The sequence below is a fragment of the Podarcis vaucheri genome (genome assembly GCF_965113315.1).
Source record: "Podarcis vaucheri genome assembly, chromosome: 5".
Taxonomy (NCBI): domain Eukaryota; kingdom Metazoa; phylum Chordata; class Lepidosauria; order Squamata; family Lacertidae; genus Podarcis; species Podarcis vaucheri.
This window is the reverse complement of record NC_138763.1, coordinates 16,013,527-16,031,808: the sequence shown is the minus strand read 5'-3', so window position 1 is coordinate 16,031,808 and position 18,282 is coordinate 16,013,527. Positions and strand designations below refer to the sequence as shown.

General features: G+C 45.8%; 1 protein-coding gene and 1 long non-coding RNA gene across 4 annotated transcripts in view; one reads left to right on the top strand and one right to left on the bottom strand.

Annotated features, from left to right (window-relative positions):
- PLD1 (phospholipase D1) overlaps positions 1–18,282 on the bottom strand; it is a 147,989-nt gene that overhangs the window by 115,487 nt on the left and 14,220 nt on the right. Inside the window, exon 1 of one of the 2 annotated variants that reach the window (XM_082223981.1) lies at positions 13,256–13,534. The exons of the other annotated variant lie outside the window; for it this stretch is intronic. The gene's annotated coding sequence lies outside the window, so the exon portion shown is untranslated. Of the gene's footprint in view, positions 1–13,255; positions 13,535–18,282 lie in introns of those variants that run through there. 2 annotated transcript variants of the gene reach the window in all.
- On the top strand, positions 3,362–17,373 carry LOC309533368. 2 transcript variants are annotated; one of them, XR_014220174.1, is made up of 4 exons: positions 3,362–3,933; positions 7,074–7,210; positions 8,437–8,526; positions 17,115–17,373. It is a non-coding gene; the product is annotated as an uncharacterized lncRNA (long non-coding RNA). The 2 variants fall into 2 exon arrangements; XR_014220175.1 differs by having other exon boundaries at positions 7,074–8,526.

Genomic DNA, 18,282 nt, shown 5'->3' with positions numbered 1-18,282 from the left:
GCAGCGCACGGAAACGCTGTTTACCTTCCCGCCTATTTATCTACTTGCACTCTGAGGTGCTTTCAAACTGCTAGGTTGGCAGGAGCAGGGACTGAGCAACAGGAGCTCATCCCGTTGCAGGGATTCGAACCACTGACCTTCTGATCGGCAAGCCCAAGAGGCTCTGTGGTTTAACCCACAGCACCACCCGCGTCCCACTTGGGGGGGGGGAATAGGGGGTCTCCTAATAATTTTCAGCACCCTTAAATTATGGCTCCCACAATTCTTTGGGGGAAAGCCACAGGTGTTTAAAGTGTTAGTGGTGCTTTAAAAGTATGGTGCAAATGTGGCCGAGCTGTGAGTGAGCTGACGGCTAAAGCCAGATTGGCAGCCTTGCCCATTCTCTCCTGCCATTCCTTTTCACTTAAAGTCCACTTGTATGGTTTGTAAACGAAGCAGATTTAATCTGCTTCCATGACCAAAAGGGAACCAAACCCAACTCGTGCTGTTACCCCTGGAACTTGTCGCCACTCTAGGAAGCAAGGAGCACACTGCAGGAGTTAAACTCGGATGTCCCCATCTACAAAATGTTGAGGTCCTCTGTTCCCACACATACGCCACCAAACATAAACACTCTCGCACGCCTGGGAGTCCGCAGAACATTCTTCTCCCCTCTTCCGTCTGTTTAGACAGATGGTTTCTCTGTGATTAGAGCACCTCCAAAATGCAGGCAGAGAGTGGGTGAGTTGTCTGACAAATGAAGAGCAGGGTCTGGGATTTGATTATATAATTTTTCACTTATGTTGTTTCATCTGCTTTTAATTGAGAGAAAACACCCACAACATTCTGGGGCCCGGGGAGGGGACTAGGCATCGGTGGGTTTGGGAAAGTGTCAAAACCAGAAGCAATCAGAACAATAAGCATGAGTTTCTTACTTATATAACTTAAGTTGTGTGGGCAGCGAGCGCCACAGATATGCACCCTCCCCGTACCTCGAGAAGAACTGGCGCATGCAGCATTGGCCAGCATGCATGCATGCTCCCTGCTTTGCCGGCCTCAGCAATTCAGCCAGCGACAAAGTTGTGTATGTGGGTGTTATGTACTGAGTTGAATAGGATTCAGAATGCAGCAGTCTGATTGGTCCTAGAACAATAGGATTCAGAATACAGCAGTCTGATTGGTCCTAGAACAATAGGATCCAGAATTCAGCAGTCTGATTGGTCCACAGGAGCCACCCAATCCAGCTCCAGGTGGAAGTGAATCCGCAACCTGATTGGCCTGCAGGAGAATCCCGGAATTAGCCAATCACGTGGGGGCCCATTGTGTAAAGAATGTATATAAAGCAGACATTCTGGGGGAACTTCCATTCCTCCTCACCACTATGAGCTGAATAAAGAGCATGAAATCCACTCTCGACTCCGAGTATATTTCAGTGTGTGTACATGTCTTTCTCTTCCCACTCATTGCAGGAGAAGGGACACAAAACTACTGGGGAAATAAGGCAGAGAAGCCAGCACTTGGCAAGCTTTGCCGCCTAAGCCTCCTGTATCAAAGAGTGCATTGTTGCTGTGTCAATGCAATCGTTTCACAAAATCAAAGCCAAACTATGCAGGCATTCACTATGCAGGGTTTTCAAACGATGCTCTGGGGAAGCACTGTAGCTCAGCGGTGCACAGGAACCTCCAGGAACATAGGAAACGGCCTTAACACAGAGTCCGGCCATTGGTCCATCTGGCTGGGGGATGTCTAAGCGGCTCTCCCAAGTTTTTAGCTAGGAACGTTCCCAATCCTACTTGGAGGTGCTGGGGATTGAAGCTGGGACTGTCTGTCTGCACACAAACTTCTGCCACACAGCCCTCCCCAGGTCTTGCTTATGGCCCCCAGTTGGATGAACATGTGTGACTTGGTGGGAGAATGTGGAAGGAAAGTTATTGTCTGTCAGTTCCATTTATTGCATACAGCCAAAGGCCTACACTAGTACGCGGGTGGTTTAAACCACAGAGCCTAGGGCTTGCCAATCAGAAGGTCAGGGGTTCGAATCCCCATGACGGGGTGAGCTCCCGTTGCTCAGTCCCAGCTCCTGCCAACCTAGCAGTTTGAAAGCACATCAAAGTGCAAGTAGATAAATAGGTACCTCTCCGGCGGGAAGGTAAATGGCATTTCTGTGCGCTGCTCTGGTTTCGCCAGAAGCAGCTTCGTCATGCTGGCCACATGACCTGGAAAAACTGTCTGCGGACAAACGCCATCTCCCTCGGCCTGTAAAGCGAGATGAGCACCACAACCCCAGAGTCGTTCGCGGCTGGACTTAACTGTCAGGAGTCCTTTACCTCCTCTTCCTCCGCCCGTGGCTTAATAGTCAATCGCTCTTCCCAGAGACTCTGGGAATTGTACCTTTGTGAGGAGACCACGAGTCTCCTGGCAACTCTTTGCACCCTAAACCAACTTCAATCCCCAGGATTATTTGAGGGAAGTCATGACTGTTTATATATTTATAGCAGTATCATACCACTTTAGTGAAGATAGGGTCTGAGTCCAGCAAAAAATGAGGTAGAAGTTGCTGGGCAAGCTTCATAACAGACTCAGCTTGGGGGGGGGGGGTCTAGCGGCACCATCCATCATTCTGACAGCCTATTTCTACACACATTGACTTTAGGCCCATTTTGTTTGACAGGATTTACTTATTATTATGTATGCTCGGGGTAGCAGTCTGGCAGACACAACGGGACACGACATGAGAGCTGCAATGAAAATGGAACATTTGTTGGGCACTATGATTGATCGCTGCCGCAAGGTGGAATACCGAGCAAAGGCACGGCTGTTTTTGCCTCAGCGGGCAACCTCCAAACTGGCCCCAGAGGCTCCGCTCAGGTGAAATTCAACCCTTGCTGAACCCCTGCAGCCAGTGCTTACAACAGGTCCTTTCCCCCCCCCAGCAGAATAGCCCCCATCCCTTTCAGGAGAATCGCTTGAGGGGGGCGGGACAAAAGTGGGTGGAGCAAGGAATGTGAACCTTGCTTTTGTACATTAGACTAAGCCAAAGGTTTCTACACATTTATTCCCCACCGCCTCCCTCCCTCCAGAACATAAGAACGTAAGATTAGCCCGCAGGATCAGGCCAATGGCCCACCTAGCTGTCAGGTGTCAGAGGATCCAACCCCCCACAGTACATTGCCAGGAACTGGTAAGACAAGGAAAGTTCTTACCAGTGCTTTTTATTCAATATTCACAGAGAGAGGCTTAGACAGGCAGCCACTTGGGAGTCAAGTGAGTCTCCACCCGCTCCCTCTCTCCCATCATCAGTACAGGTGCTGAGATTGCCTCTGAGCTCTCTGCTCTCCTACTTTCAATGCCCGCCAGGTTTTTTGGGGGGAGGCGTCTGGAATGCTTTCTAAAGACACTCTGTCCTTCAGCTGTTCCCCCTCTGGTGCTTCTTCTTCTTCCTCCTCTCCCATTATTTCCCAGATTTTCCCCTCATCTGCCTCTGAGCTTTGATCTCCCTCAAACCCCTGTTGTAATTCTGAACTGCCTCCTTCTTCTCTATCTGCCCAGGCAAGCAAGAAGTATTGCGGCTGTGGCGTTCGTACGGAGCCCCCGGTTGTCTCACGGACTACTGACCCATACACCACTAATCCGCTGCCACCAACCAGGTCCTCCCTGGTAAAATCACTTCAGTCTCAGTCAGGTTTTCAAATTAAAAAAGAAGACTGTAGTTTATTTCAGACACAAACAAACTTTAACGGCATTCCAAATGTTGTTACTCTTTACTTTCTTAGTCTTATTTTCCTCTCTCTATCTCTTCTACCTTCCCTCACTCAAAAGCACTAACTGTCTCTATTTCCAACTGCCTGCCAACTGCTTTTCCAACTGCCTTTCCCAACCAACCAACTTACTAAAACCAACCAACTACCCACCAACAACTAACTCAAGCCTCGGGCTAAGCCCTTTTATAAACAGGTAGGCTCCGCCTCCGGCTTTCCTATTGGTCTACATTTTTAACCCTTTCTCTCTCCCCTGTACAGACATTTTCTAAACGAATGGGCAAACGCCACAGCTGAATTCCAAAGACACATTTTAACCAGGCAAAAAGCACTCTGTGAGGGCTCTATCCTGAAGTTCACATTGAGTACGCCACTGTATGCATGTAACACCAAAGCAGGCCTGTCTTCAAGGTCTACTGTGCCTGACACTTATAGGCAGGCCTGAGGACTCATGACTCAACTCTATTTCATAACTGTAATTATTCCAAGATAGCATCTTTCATTTTTGGTAATGATGACTGGACTTCCAAAGAAGAGCAGCTTTCCAAAGTACTTTACTCCTCTCCCCTCCCAGCCGCCGCTCCTGGATTTGGGACTGAAGTTCAGGTGTGGAACTCTGGCGGGAAGAAATGCAGTGAAATAACCTCTCCCTCTTCCCCAATCATAATAAATTATATTTTATATTTAAGCTAGTGATACTCATGGGAACAACACACAGCAATGAAATCAACTGTCTCCGTGCCTGAATTGTGTTAAATTAGTTCTAAAAAGAGGAGAGGATTGGGCCCGTTAGACTGTAAAGCTCCTGGGAATAGAAAAATGTCTTCAAGAAAAAATGAAAGGAGGAAAGAAAAATTTGAAGAAGGAACAGGTTGAATTCTAGAGCCTAATTAACCACGGGCTTATGATGTACGACAGGAATATCCCCATTTACAGATGTCTGAAGGTCTCAGTGGGAATTTTATAAACTTGCCTATGAATACTCAAGTACCAAATACTATATAAATTCAAAACATGTAATTTGGAATGGAGTATTTAGAGATGGGTGAGAAATTCAATTCGGCTCACGAACCTATATCATTTGTACCTCCTGAGACAATAATAAATTTCCAGAGTAGTTTTTACAGTTCTATCAAAAATTACTGATTTGGTTATACTATTAGAAATACATAGACGGATAATTATGAAATTATTGTGAGGTTTAATAAGTTGACTGTTTATATTTGGACAGTCAACTTTTCTGCTGTACTTTACTGGAAGGAAAAAAATAATCATTTCCTTAATAACAATCTAGACAATTTATTTAACTCAAACAATAATATTATAGCATATGTATCCATGTTCGTTAACTGATGTGGTTCAACAATTTTTTTTTAAAAAAACACTTAGACTGAGTTTTAGCGCACATGAAAAACTTAAAACAAATCCTTATTTCCTTAAACAGAAAACTATCTTTAGAAAGATTTTTCCTCCAAAAGCATTTTATTTTAAAAATTCGATTTATTTTTTATTTTTTTAAATCGTTGATTTTTATCCACCCTGCTTAAAGTACAGGGAGCTTACTGGAGCTCCCCAGGAAGGGAATAAAGGTAAAGGTACCCCTGCCCGAACGGGCCAGTCTTGACAGACTGTGGGGTTTGTGCGCCCATCTCACATTTATTGGCCGGGGGCCAGCGCTGTCCGGGGACACTTCCGGGTCACGTGGCCAGCGTGACAAAGCTGCATCTGGCGAGCCAGAGCCGCACACGGAACGCCGTTTACCTTCCCGCTGGTAAGCGGTACCTATTTATCTACTTGCACCCGGAGGTGCTTTCGAACTGCTAGGTGGGCAGGCGCTGGGACCGAACAGCGGGAGCGCACCCCGCCGCGGGGATTCGAACCGCCGACCTTTCGATCGGCAAGCCCTAGGCGTTGAGGCTTTAGCCCACAGCGCCACCCGCGTCCCTCAGGAAGGGAATACCATAGCCTTAAGTCCTGGTGCAAACGTCTTGCTACAAAAAAGGCAGAAAAATTCATTCACACATTGCGCTCCTGCCTCCTACTGCAAGGTGATCCCCACTTTCAACTCTGAGATATGGATCAGCTTGGGCTTTGAATTCTGATCCAGCTGTGGCCAGCTGTAGCTCATTCCCAATTCTTGGCCGCATATTTTTGTTTCTACACTGGGCGACACAAGTGAGATCATTTTCTTTCTTTTCCACCCACATATAAAGAGGAACAAATAACCATTAAACTCGGATTTTGCTCGGAGAGATACACATAAATACTGTACACAAAGAGTTACAATCCAGTTTTGCAAGCACTCGTAAAACAGGGAGCTTGAAAGACGCCAACTTCCTTCCCAGGTGAACGTATGGGCATCATTTCAGCAAAAGTTAACACTTTCTGCCCACCCACCCCAACTCGTCAGCAAATATGTATATAAAAGAATATCGTCACTAGCTAGTGTTGACAACTGATAGTAAAAGAAGGTGGTTCAAGCTCCTGATGGTATCTCAGGATTGTCAAGTGGCTTTCTGAGAATGACACCAGACATCTGTTCTCTGTTCAAAGTCAGTCACCTTCAGCCCAGTAGAGCAGAATCCATTATCTTCTTCTTCTTCTTCTTCTTCTTCTGCTGCTGCTGCTGCAGGAACTAGTCCCTCCAAATATTAAGACACTGCTTTCCCAGAAATTAAACCTCAGGATTCAGCAAGCTCTGAGCTTAGCTGCAGACTCTCACAGATTGCCTGGTCTCGATTATTTACATCTTTCTCTGTGTATGTCTCTGCAAATCCTGTTGGTTGGTTGTAGCCATCTTTCTTTTTCTCGTGTTTGTTGTTCTATAAACTGTTGTTGGATCTGAACGGCCTGGACTTGGGCTTTGTAAGCACTATACAGTGGTACCTCAGGTTAAGTACTTAATTCGTTTTGGAGGTCTGTTCTTAACCTGAAGCACCACTTTAGCTAATGGGGCCTCCCACTGCTGCTGCGCTGCCGCCGCCCAATTTCTGTTCTCATCCTGAAGCAAAATTCTTAAGCTGAAGCACTATTTCTGGGGTAGCAGAGTCTGTAATCTGAAGCGTATGTAACCTGAAGCGTATGTATGTATGTAACCCGAGGTACCACTGTACCTTTAAAGCACATTTGAAGCACATTCATTCCCTCAAAGGAGTCTGGTCGCTGTTGTTTACCCCTCAGAGAGCTGCAATTCCAAGCAACCCCTAAATCGTTTTGGGGCTGTGCTGTGAATGTGCTTTAAAGGTGTTGTATGCATGCGAACAGACGGAAATGCTGCAACTTGAATGCCTGCTTTCCAGGGTCCTTGTGTGAGCAACAGTCTCTTTCCTCAAACAGGGCAATTTTCTAGACTCCCTACTGACCAAACGTTTAAGAGCATTTTAAGAAGTTCTAAGAAGGAGACACTCACATGCAAGCAGAACTACAGAGGAATATGGGACAAAAGGAAGAACTCATCCAAACCCTAGTAAAAGGTAAAAAGGTAAAGGACCCCTGGATGGTTAAGTCCAGTCAAAGGCGAGTATGGGGTTGCGGCGCTCATCTCACTTTCAGGCCGAGGGAGCTGGCATTTGTCCACAGCTTTCCAGGTCATGTGGCCAGCATGACTAAACCGCTTCTGGCGCAATGGAACACCATGACTGAAGCCAGAGCGCACAGAAATGCTGTTTACCTTCCCGCCACAGCAGTACCTATTTATCTGCTTGCACTGGTGTGCTTTCAAACTGCTAGGTTGGCAGGAGCTGGGACGGAGCAACAGGAGTTCACCCCTTCGCAGGGATTCGAACCACCGACCTTCTGATTGGCAAGCCCAAGAGGCTCAGTGGTTTAGACCACAGTGCCACCCGCGTCCCCTATCCATTTCCTCCATGCAATACATAATTATATAAACGTCTATCATGTCACCTGTCAAATACTGCAACTGTTCCTCATGGGGTGCCAGGAACTAGGGTTGGCTGTCAAGCATGCATCCAGTGGCAAATCCTGTCACATACAGGACAGTAGTAAGAGGAGGAAACCCTGCTGGGTTACTCACTAGTGAAGGACATTCACAAACCCTTGAACCCACCCACCCAGAAGCGAAAGGGACACTGTGCTATATAGCATTTTGCAATGACAGGTTCTTCTGCATCAGCAGCTACACCTATTCTGGGGTTTTTAGGATAAGCTACGGTTTGTTAACTTTAGTTTACAACTGCTCATCATGTTATATGGCTTCAAGTGATCCTGGGGGAAAGAGTCAAAATAGATTAGCTTCACTGAAATCCAGTTCAATAACTATATTCAATGAGTAAGACAGATGAGACAGAAAGAATGCAGATGTTCTAAGCTTAAAGTGGAGGCTCAAAACATATTCCAAATTGAAATGTGCTAGCACAACACAATGTTTTAACCGTAACATTATATCTGTCTGTCTATCTATCTATCTATCTATCTATCTATCTATCTATTTAATTAACCACCAGCTCAGTGCAAGGCTGGGCAATATTTTGTGATTCTTCACCTGTGCATTCATCACACTGTAACAACATGAATGGATTATGGATTTATATTGCTTTTTTTTAATGTTTTTGTAAGCTACCCTGGGAACTTGTTGAAGGAGACTATAAATCCCTAGAATCAATAAATAAATGCTGCTGCTCTCAAGGGGACAAATTCAAGTTTCATGCATTTCTTTCACAACATATTTTCTTAATTCAAGGGTCTGCAAAGCCAACATTCCCTCAGAACCATCGAGTTTGAAACATGCCTCTTCATACGCAAACTCTCAAGCTGAGCAAAAGAAGTACTAGTAAGCACTGTTGTTGTTGTTGTTGCAAATGGTGCAGTCTATTTGCAGAGGTGTTTCTGCAGAGGTCTTCCGCTGTTTTTGGACTGCAACTCCCATCATCCCTAGCTAGCAGGACCACTGGTCCTGTAAGATTGTTTTGTTTTGTTTTCCGGCTCCAGAGGATAGGAGGTACAGACCAATGGCTTCAAGTTACAAGAAAGGAGAGACCCTACCTGCCTGCGGACTGTCTCACCAGGGCGGTGCATGCTCTGGTTATCTCCCGCTTGGACTACTGCAATGCGCTCTACATGGGGCTACCTTTGAAGGTGACCCGGAAACTACAACTAATCCAGAATGCAGCTAGACTGGTGACTGGGGGCGGCTCCCAGTACATTTCTGAGCACAATTCAAAGTGTTAGTGCTGACCTTTAAAGCCGTAAACGGCCTTGGCCCAGTATACCTGAAGGGGCGTCTCCACCCCCATCATTCTGCCCGGATGCTGAGGTCCAGCGCTGAGGGCCTTCTGGCGGTTCCCTCACTGCGAGAAGCAAAGCTACAGGGAACCAGGCAGAGGGCCTTCTCGGTAGTGGCACCCACCCTGTGGAACACCCTCCCATCAGATGTTGAGGAAATAAACAACTACCTGACATTCAGAAGACATCTGAAGGAAGCCCTATTCACGGAAGTTCTTAATATTGTGACATTTTAATTTATTTTTAATCTTTGTTGGAAGCTGCCCAGAGTGGCTGGGGAAACCCAGCCAGATGGGTGGGGTACAAATAAATTATTATTATTATTATTATTATTATTATTATTATTATTATTATTACCAAACATCAGAAAAACTTTCTGACGCTAAGAGCTATTCAACAATGGAATGGACTCCCACACAAGGTGATGGGCTCTCCTTCCTTGGAAGTTTTTAAGTAGAGGCTGGATGGCCATCTGTCATGGATGCTTTAGTCTGAGATTCCTGCATTGGAGTAGAAGACCTTCAAGGTCTCTTCCAACTCTATGATTCTATGAAATATGTAATATTTACATGAAGCGTGGTGGACCAAAACACCTTACTTGAGAACAAATTCTAACATCAGACAGGAGAAAGACCCATTAGAAACAGATTGCACTAGTAGGACTACAAGAAGTTCTGTCAGGAGGACTTTATGAAATATTGAAAAGAATTATTAGTTAAGGACAATTAAAGTAACAGAGACATTAAGAAATGCAGAACAAGTGATAAAGAACGGAAAATCTTCAGAGGTTGTTGACGGAAGTTATAACAATCTTATAAAATATTGTATAAGAAGTTATGTTAAATGATTGTTGGAATTGATATGTTAAAAATAAATATATAATAAAAATAAATAAAAAAGAGAAAGACCCATTAGAAATCTGTCTTTGCAACTGCTCTCAGGTCTAGAGCTCCTCGGTTTTCTGCAAAACCTGGACTGGTGCTACCCTAGACCCTAGTGAGCAGGAACATATTAAAACAAAATAACAGCAGACTGGAATCCATTAACAGCACAATTCCCACCTCGAAGAGCAAAAATTACATGTGTAGTAGGTAACAAGGCCATTTCGGCTTACTGCCTGGGGGTTTGGAACTCAGTGGTAAAACAGGTAACTGGCAAACAGAAGGGTCCAAGTTCACACCTGGGAAGCTCCTCTTCAGAGATTTCCTGCCAAGCAAGCCTGAAGGCAGTCTTAGTGACCTAAAACTCCCCTAGGTTACCTTGGCAGACTTGGGCTGTTCCCTGGTTATCTAGAGAAATTCCAGGTTCACTCCACTCCAGCAATAAACAAGAGATAAAAGTGAGGCTGACACTTAGACTCCCTTTTTTTTCTTCAAAAGTTCTATTAAAGGAATGGCATGCAAGTAATTTAATAAGCGCACTGCTCCCTGTGCAACTTGGGAGGCACCAGAGGAGACAAAAATGCTTAAGGGATTATTTTCTGAGAATTTCTTTTTAAAAAATAAAAATAGAATCCCTGTTATCTTAGATAACTCTCTGCAGAGTCAATTAACTCTGGCTCAATTCCCACATGTTTGATGCTCAGAGAGTGGAACTCCTGCAGGGATCCCATGAGAAAACAGTTTGCATCTATTTTTTCCCTGATAAAGAGCTAATAAAAGCTAAAAACACATTGGTTCCCCCCTCTTTTATTGCTTCAAATGCTCATGTTTGTAATCACTGAAAGGTAAAGGTAAAGGGACCCCTGACCATTAGGTCCAGTCATGGCCGACTCTGGGGTTGGGGCGCTCATCTCGCTTTATTGGCTGAGGGAGCCGGCATACAGCTTCCGGGTCATGTGGCCAGCATGACTAAGACACTTCTGGCGAACCAGAGCAGCGCACAGAAACGCCGTTAACCTTCCCGCTGGAGCAGTACCTATTTATCTACTTGCACTTGACGTGCTTTCGAACTGCTAGGTTGGCAGGAGCAGGGACCGAGCAACGGGAGCTCACCCCGTCGCGGGGATTCGAACCACCGACCTTCTGATCGGCAAGTCCTAGGTTCTGTGGTTTAACCCACAGCACCACCCGCGTCCCTTGTAATCACTACATCCCCACTAATAGGATGTCACCCTTTTGCACCAACTGCCCCTGATCACATGCACTTGAAGTGTTTATGCTAGAACTGGCCATTCACAGAACTCTTCCTGAGGTAAATGTGCTGGCTAGGAAGATAGGACTCTGCTCACTTTCCAAATACTTACAAAACTAATCCCAATATATTTTTTGTATAAGCATGTGTGTGTGCACATTCTCTCTCTCTGTCTCTCGTCTCTCTCTCTCTCTCTCTCTCTCTCTCTCTCTCTCTCTCTCTCTCACACACACACACACACACACACCAGTTTTACACAGGAGTCAGTCCCAGGCCTTGGTCCCAAGAATTGCACTAATGAACCAGGTCTGCGGGCAAGTCAGATGCATGAACAGACAGCAACTTGCAGAAAAGAATCCTTAGCGTGTCCATAGCAGGTTTGAAAACACACCTACGTATCTCATAGTGTCAACACCTGGGAGACTTTTAGGGAAGACACCATTTCATGGCGCCTACATCTCTGTGGTGGAAGAAACCCGAGGCCGTTTAAGCCAGGTCACTAGCACCACAGACCTGAATCACCCAGGTAATCCTAAATGGCCAACCCCATGCCATTGCCTGTTTATATAGATCTAAGATCTAGCATAGTCCCTCAGCCTTGACAGTTTCATCTGCATCAATAGCCAGTCTTTATACCAACAAGATGCAAGGGGTAGTTTCTATGGTCCTTCTCCATGTTCGCCTCTTTTACCCTGTTATCAGCCATGAGGTAGGCGAGGCTGAAGTCTCCAAGGTGACTGAATGTGTTTCATGGCTGGGTGAACATCTGAACCCAGGTCTCTAACTACTAGAGTGTCCTTCAGAGACCACCCTATCAGGAGGTCCATTCTGCGCAGTATCGGAATCATGCCTTCAGTCTGGCAGCACCTGTCCTGTGGAACTCCCTCTCAACGCACATCCCTATGGTCTTTTTGGCACCTGTTAAAGACGTTCCTGTCAAGAGCCCATCAATATCTTCTTCCCAGTTGGCATCTGTCTTTGAATTGATTTTATGTATGCACTGCTGTCGTTTTAATATAATGTCTTTACACATGCAATCCTTTTAGATGCAGCTGTTTTGCATAAGTTGATATTGATCTCTTTATACATACCTATTATTTTAAATTGCTTTGGGATGCCTCAAGGGAAGAGATTTGTAAACAACAACAACAACATTGGCTCTCACCAAGAAGGCCACTAGGCCCTCTCTCAATGGTGCCAGATTGTTCTCCTTCCAGGCCTTTGGACCTTCTGCTCCATGCACTTAAGGCCTGCAGGATCAGACCAAAGTCTTATCTGGTCCAGTATCCTGTTCTCACAGTGGCCAACCAATTTGCCTAAGAGGATCCTGCAAGCAGGGGACCAGGATTCTCAAGAGGTAGGACATAGCCATATAACTTCTCCATCCATTCTGGGCTTGAGCTTGCTAGCACTTGGACCTGAGGAATCAACACAAGTTTGCACATTTTCTTCTTCACAGGAGCAAGTTGTGGTTACAACAAAATGACTGCTGGTTAAACCAATAAGAACGACCATCAGACATTGTACTGTGGCTGCCCACTCTAGGGACGAGAGGGAGAGAAAGAGAAGGACTGGCTCTCTTTGCCTGGCAACGGTCTTTGAGGGTTTATCAGAAAAGTTTATTTCATTAAGAGCTATCCATCTTTGCCCATTTGCCGTCTGAAATCTACAGAGGTTTCGGATATATACATTCGGGCACTACATAGCTTCTAATAAGCCCATTACATAATCTTTTAAGAGGCCAGCCCCTTGCAAAGGAGTTGTTCCCCTTCCAAACTTCTGGGGTGCTCAGTGCGTTGGGAGCGAAGCCAAATCAAAAGCAAAGCGAAACCCGGCAAGAAAAGTCATTTTAAATCGTACGTGCTGAAACTGAAGGCGACAGATAGCCTTCCAGAAGAAATTTCCATTTTTAATCCTTTAACAGCCAGATCCCTGCCATCGTTTACATTGAAAGCAACCCCTCCTGTTCTGCAAAAATTAAAAAATACCCAATATAAAGTCATCCTTCTCCCCTTGTTAGCAGGCAGGAAGCTGAAGCTTCGACTGCCTAGGGCTGTCGCCAGCTCCATGACAGCTTGGCAACAAGTTGAGAGAATCAACACGGACAGTTGACATATACGCGTAGAAGTTTGAAGTTTACTAACCTTGTGCCCCGAGGGAGGAAAGCGACCCATTGTCCTTCTGGTGTGTTTTTTTCTCCTTTTAAAAAAGAATAGCCAAGCACTCTCCTTCAGTGTTAAGTTAAATGACCATGCCAGTGTTCAGGAAAAGGCAACTGAGCTCCCAGGGTCTCTTCAGAAACTGGGAAACGGCTTCTAGCTAAGTGCTTCTTTAGCTCAGAGATCTTGAGCTTGTTCCACAGAGGCAGTTTAAGGGAAAATCCAGCCCACGAGATCCTTCAGCCTATGAAGTTGAGCTGATCAAAGGGAAGCCACTCCCCTTTGAGCCAATTCGAATGGGAGGGAGGCAGAGAGGGAAAGCCACAGTCTGAATGAGCTTATTAAGCCCACTGTGTTTTGCCACTAGACACTCTCTCTCAAAACCCAGGGGAGCATTTTTTTAAAAAAACCCCGGTGCAGGTAGATGAACTTCATTGGAGATATATTCATCTGCAATTGTTACCCACATCTCTTCAAGGTATTTGTGACCCACAAAGCGCAAGATTCTGCAGCTTGTTTACAATGCAAATAAACTGTATTGTGCATCCCTTTGAAGACAGCTGCAGCGCGATAGGGAATATGTTATTCATTCCACTGCATTTTAACCATCTTTAAAGTCAAGCACTTCACAGTGAAAAAGGCTGCAATTTTCAATGCTTGTTCAGTGTCGGTTCCTACAGATCACATGCCGCTGTTTTAAACAGGTGTGTCTATCGTAGCCATTTAAACAGTCGGTGTTTATTACCCCAATTGCAAATGCAAAGAGGTGGGAGAAACCTAGAAAAGGACTTGATGCAATTTTTCATTACGGTGGCTGCTCAACTCTTCCCTCGACAAAGCAACAGAGTCACAATCTGGTTACAGAATTCATATCATTCTTAACACAACCATGCATATTACAGCGATCATTATTAATGTGCTAGGAGTTCTTATTTAGACTGCAACCCTCAGCACATGTACAGTGGTGCCTCGCAAGACAAAATTAATTCGTTCCGCAAGTCTCTTCGTCTTGCGAGTTTTTCGTCTTGCGATGCACGGTTTCCCATAGGAATGCATTGAAAATCAATTAATGCGTTCCTAGGGAAACCGCCTTCAGACCAGGTCCGGGGACAGTCTGTCCCCGGACCTCTTCTGAAGGCTGGGGGGGGGGACAAGGGCTTTTCTTCCCACCCCCAGCATTTTAAAATCGCCCCGGGACAGCGGAGGAGCACCGTTCCGAAGCGGGGCGGTGGGGGAAGGTGTTCCCGCCCCCCCCGCCCCGCTTCGGAGCACCGGGAGAAGCGATCTCCCCGCAGCCCCTTGCTTCAAAAGAGGTCCGGGGGCAGCGGGAAGCGCTTCCCGCTGTCCCCGGACCTGGGGCTGCGGGGAGAAGATCGCTTCTCCCCGCCGCCCCTTGCTTCAAAAGAGAAGACCCGCTGTCCCCGGGGCAAGCTTCGTTTTGCAAAGCAAGCCCATAGGGAAATTCGTCTTGCGAGGCAACTCGAAAACGAAAAAACCTTTCGTTTTGCGAGTTTTTCGTCTCGCGAGGCGTTCGTCTTGCGGGGTACCACTGTATAGCAAATCCCATTCACTGCAAATTCACCCAAAACAAAGTGTGCATAGGATTGGAGCCTTTCCAGAAAGCAACTTTCACTGAGATCTAGCAGACTTCAATAGCGATGCTTGAGCTTCGCTTCCTCTCTCAACAGCTACTTCCATGGCAGGTACAAAACCCACAGTCCATGACACCCAGACCGCTACAAAGTCTGAAATAAGATGTTTTAATTCTAATAGCTGAAATGTCTGCATTAACAGGTTGAAAGGCTTTTTACTGCTGTTCTTACTGTCCTGTTATCTTTCTGGGTTTCCCTGTTCTTTTCCTTCTATTAAGCAAGAACACTTACAGTGTCTTAGGGAGCAATCTTAACACACAAGTAGGGGGACGTGGGTGGCGCTGTGGGTTAAACCACAGAGCCTAGGGCTTGCCAATCAGAAGGTCGGCAGTTTGAATCTCTGCAACGGGGTGAGCTCCTGTTGCTTGGTCCCTGCTCCTGCCAACCTAGCAGTTCGAAAGCACGTCAAAGTGCAAGTAGATAAATAGGTAGCACTCCAGCGGGAAGGTAAACGGCGTTTCTGTGCGCTGCTCTGGTTCACCAGAAGCGGCTTAGTCATGCTGGCCACATGACCAGGAAGCTGTACGCCGGCTCCCTCGGCCAATAAATCAAGATGAGCACCGCAACCCCAGAGTCGTTCATGACTGGACCTAATGGTCAGGGGTCCCTTTACCTTTAGCTAGTGTAGGAAAAACCATCATAAATTAAGCTTGCATAAAGTACACAAGATCCAAACTCTGTTCAGCAGTGGGGATAAAGTTGGCTGAGCTAGCCAAAGTCTGGCAGAGGGAAAACAAGCAGTTAAAATAATAAATAAATATATATATTACTTATACCCCACCCACCTGGTCGGGCTTCCCCAGGGTGTCTTCCAACAAGTTGTTTAAAATATTAAATATTGCTTTAGAGTTGCAAACCACATGGAAGCCATTCTGGCATACAGGCAGTATGTAAAATTAATAAAGAACAACCACAATAAATTTAGAAACTGTGGGGGGCATGATTCCTACTCTCTCCCCTCATTTCAGACCAGTGGCGTAGCGTGGGTTGTCAGCACCCGGGGCAAGGCAAGTAATTTGCGCCCCCTAACCCGTGGATTTGCGCCCCTAACCCTAACCCCCAGATGTTGCGTCCGGTGCGGCCGGCCCCCCCTGCACCCCCACGCTACGCCACTGCTTCAGACCACAAGTATGCCCTCTCAAAAAATGATACAGCCATATTTCTTGCCTACTCATTGTTACTGCAAAGGCTGGGGGGGGGGAGATCCCAGCACCCTCCAGGTGTCATTGGACTCCAACTTCTGTCAACCCCAGTTGTCATGATTGACAGTCTGAGATAGGGATGAGGAAGAACTTTGGTTTGGCTTGCATTTAAAGGCAAACATGTATCATTCGGTTTTGAAACAATACAAGTACTGAAACGCAGTCGCCCTTTGAAATTCGCATTTCTCCTAATCCCGCAACGCGCTTCTGCGGCGAAGCAATGTATACAAAAATGTTGCGGCAAAGTGTGCATAAGAACAAACAGGTTTGGGGAAAATAACGTACAGAAATGCACTAAAGCAGGGCCCAAAAAAAAATGTATTAGACAAAATTACATGCAAAAATGTGTAATAATTCACACTTAAAGAGACAGATGAATTTATTTGTGGGTTTTTCTTGTAGGCAGAGATGAGCAAAACCGGTTTCTCTCAGTTTCTTTTTTCAACCTTCGGTGCAGTTATTTCCACATCAGTTTGTGAATTTATTCTTTTAAGTCCTTGTGAAAATTCACCAGCATTTCATTGCAAATTTCTTCTAATGTAAACATTTTGGGTGCAGTGTGCATATCTTTGCAAGGAATTTACCCTAATGTAGTGCATTTTTGTACATTACCTTCACTGATTCAAATATGTATCCATCTTGGATTTGAATTGGTTTTATGTAAGTTTTGTTGTTGTTTCAAACTGTTTTTGTATCTATAATTGCTTCTTAAAAATTTGTTTTGTACATTCTTTAAACATGTTATCACATTGCAAATCGCTTCAGGTTGCCTAATGGGAAACTATTGATAAATGAAATCTATAATAATAACAGCTTTTAAGCATACTCTACCTAGTGCATGTGTTTTTGTACACAATACTTGGTTGGAGAATTGCAATGGAAAATTTGGGACTGTATTTTGACTCCATTGTTCCAGGAGTTAATGAGACAGATTCACCTTTAAATGCTAACTGAATAGAAATCCCCCCCCCCCTACACTTCTGATTGTAGTCAGAATCTCTTTGTGCATGAAAGACTTTTGGAGCAGTGGCATAACATCACTGGAATCAAAATACCTGTCTGTATCTCCACAACCCTGATGTAATTCAGATTTACCCTTTCCTGGGGGGGAAAGCCAATATGCAAAAGAACCTGGTTGCCAAAGAACCATTTACATTATCTCAGAAGACTTATTTGCAAATAAAATACCGTTTAGATGCATCCTCAATCTCAGCTCTGCGTTCTTGTATTTTCCCCACCATTGTTTTTTGTGGTTTTTTTAGTTGTTTAGTCGTGTCCGGCTCTTTATGACCCCATGGACCAGAGCATGCCAGGCACTCCTGTCTTGCACTGCCTCCCACAATTTGGTCAAACTCATGCTGGTAGCTTCCAGAACACGGTCCAACCATCTCGTCCTCTGTCGTCCCCTTCTCCTTGTGCCCTCAATCTTTCCCAACATCAGTGTCTTTTCCAGGGAGTCTTCTCTTCTCATGTTACTGCCACGGTAACAGATTGAGGTTGAATCCTGACAAGACAGAAGTACTCTTTTGGGGGGACAGGGGGCAGGAGGGTGTGGAGGACTCCCTGGTCTTGAATGGAGTAACTGCACCCCTGAAGGAACAGGGGCGCAGCCTGGGAGTCATTTTGGACTCACAGCTGTCCATGGAGGCGCACGTCAATTCTGTGTCCAGGGCAGCTGTCTACCAGCTCCATCTGGTACACAGGCTGAAACCCTACCTGCCCGCAGACTGTCTCACCAGAGTGGTGCATGCTCCAGTTATCTCCCGCTTGGACTACTGCAATGCACTCTACATGGGGCTACCTTTGAAGGTGACTACAACTAATCCAGAATGCAGCAGCTAGACTGGTGACTGGGAGAGGCCACTGAGACCATATAATACCGGTCCTGAAAGACCTACATTGGCTCCCAGTACGTTTCTGAGCACAGTTCAAAGTGTTGGTGTTGACATTTAAAGCCCTAAACGGCCTCGGCCCAGTATACCTGAAGGAGCATCTCCACCACTATCGTTCAGCCCACACACTGAGGTCCAGCTCCGAGGGCATTCTAGTGGTTCCCTCCCTGTGATAAGTGAGGTTACATGGAACCAGGCAGAGGGCCTTCTTGGTGGTGGCGCCCGCCCTGTGGAACGCCCTCCCATCAGATGTCAAGGAAATAAAC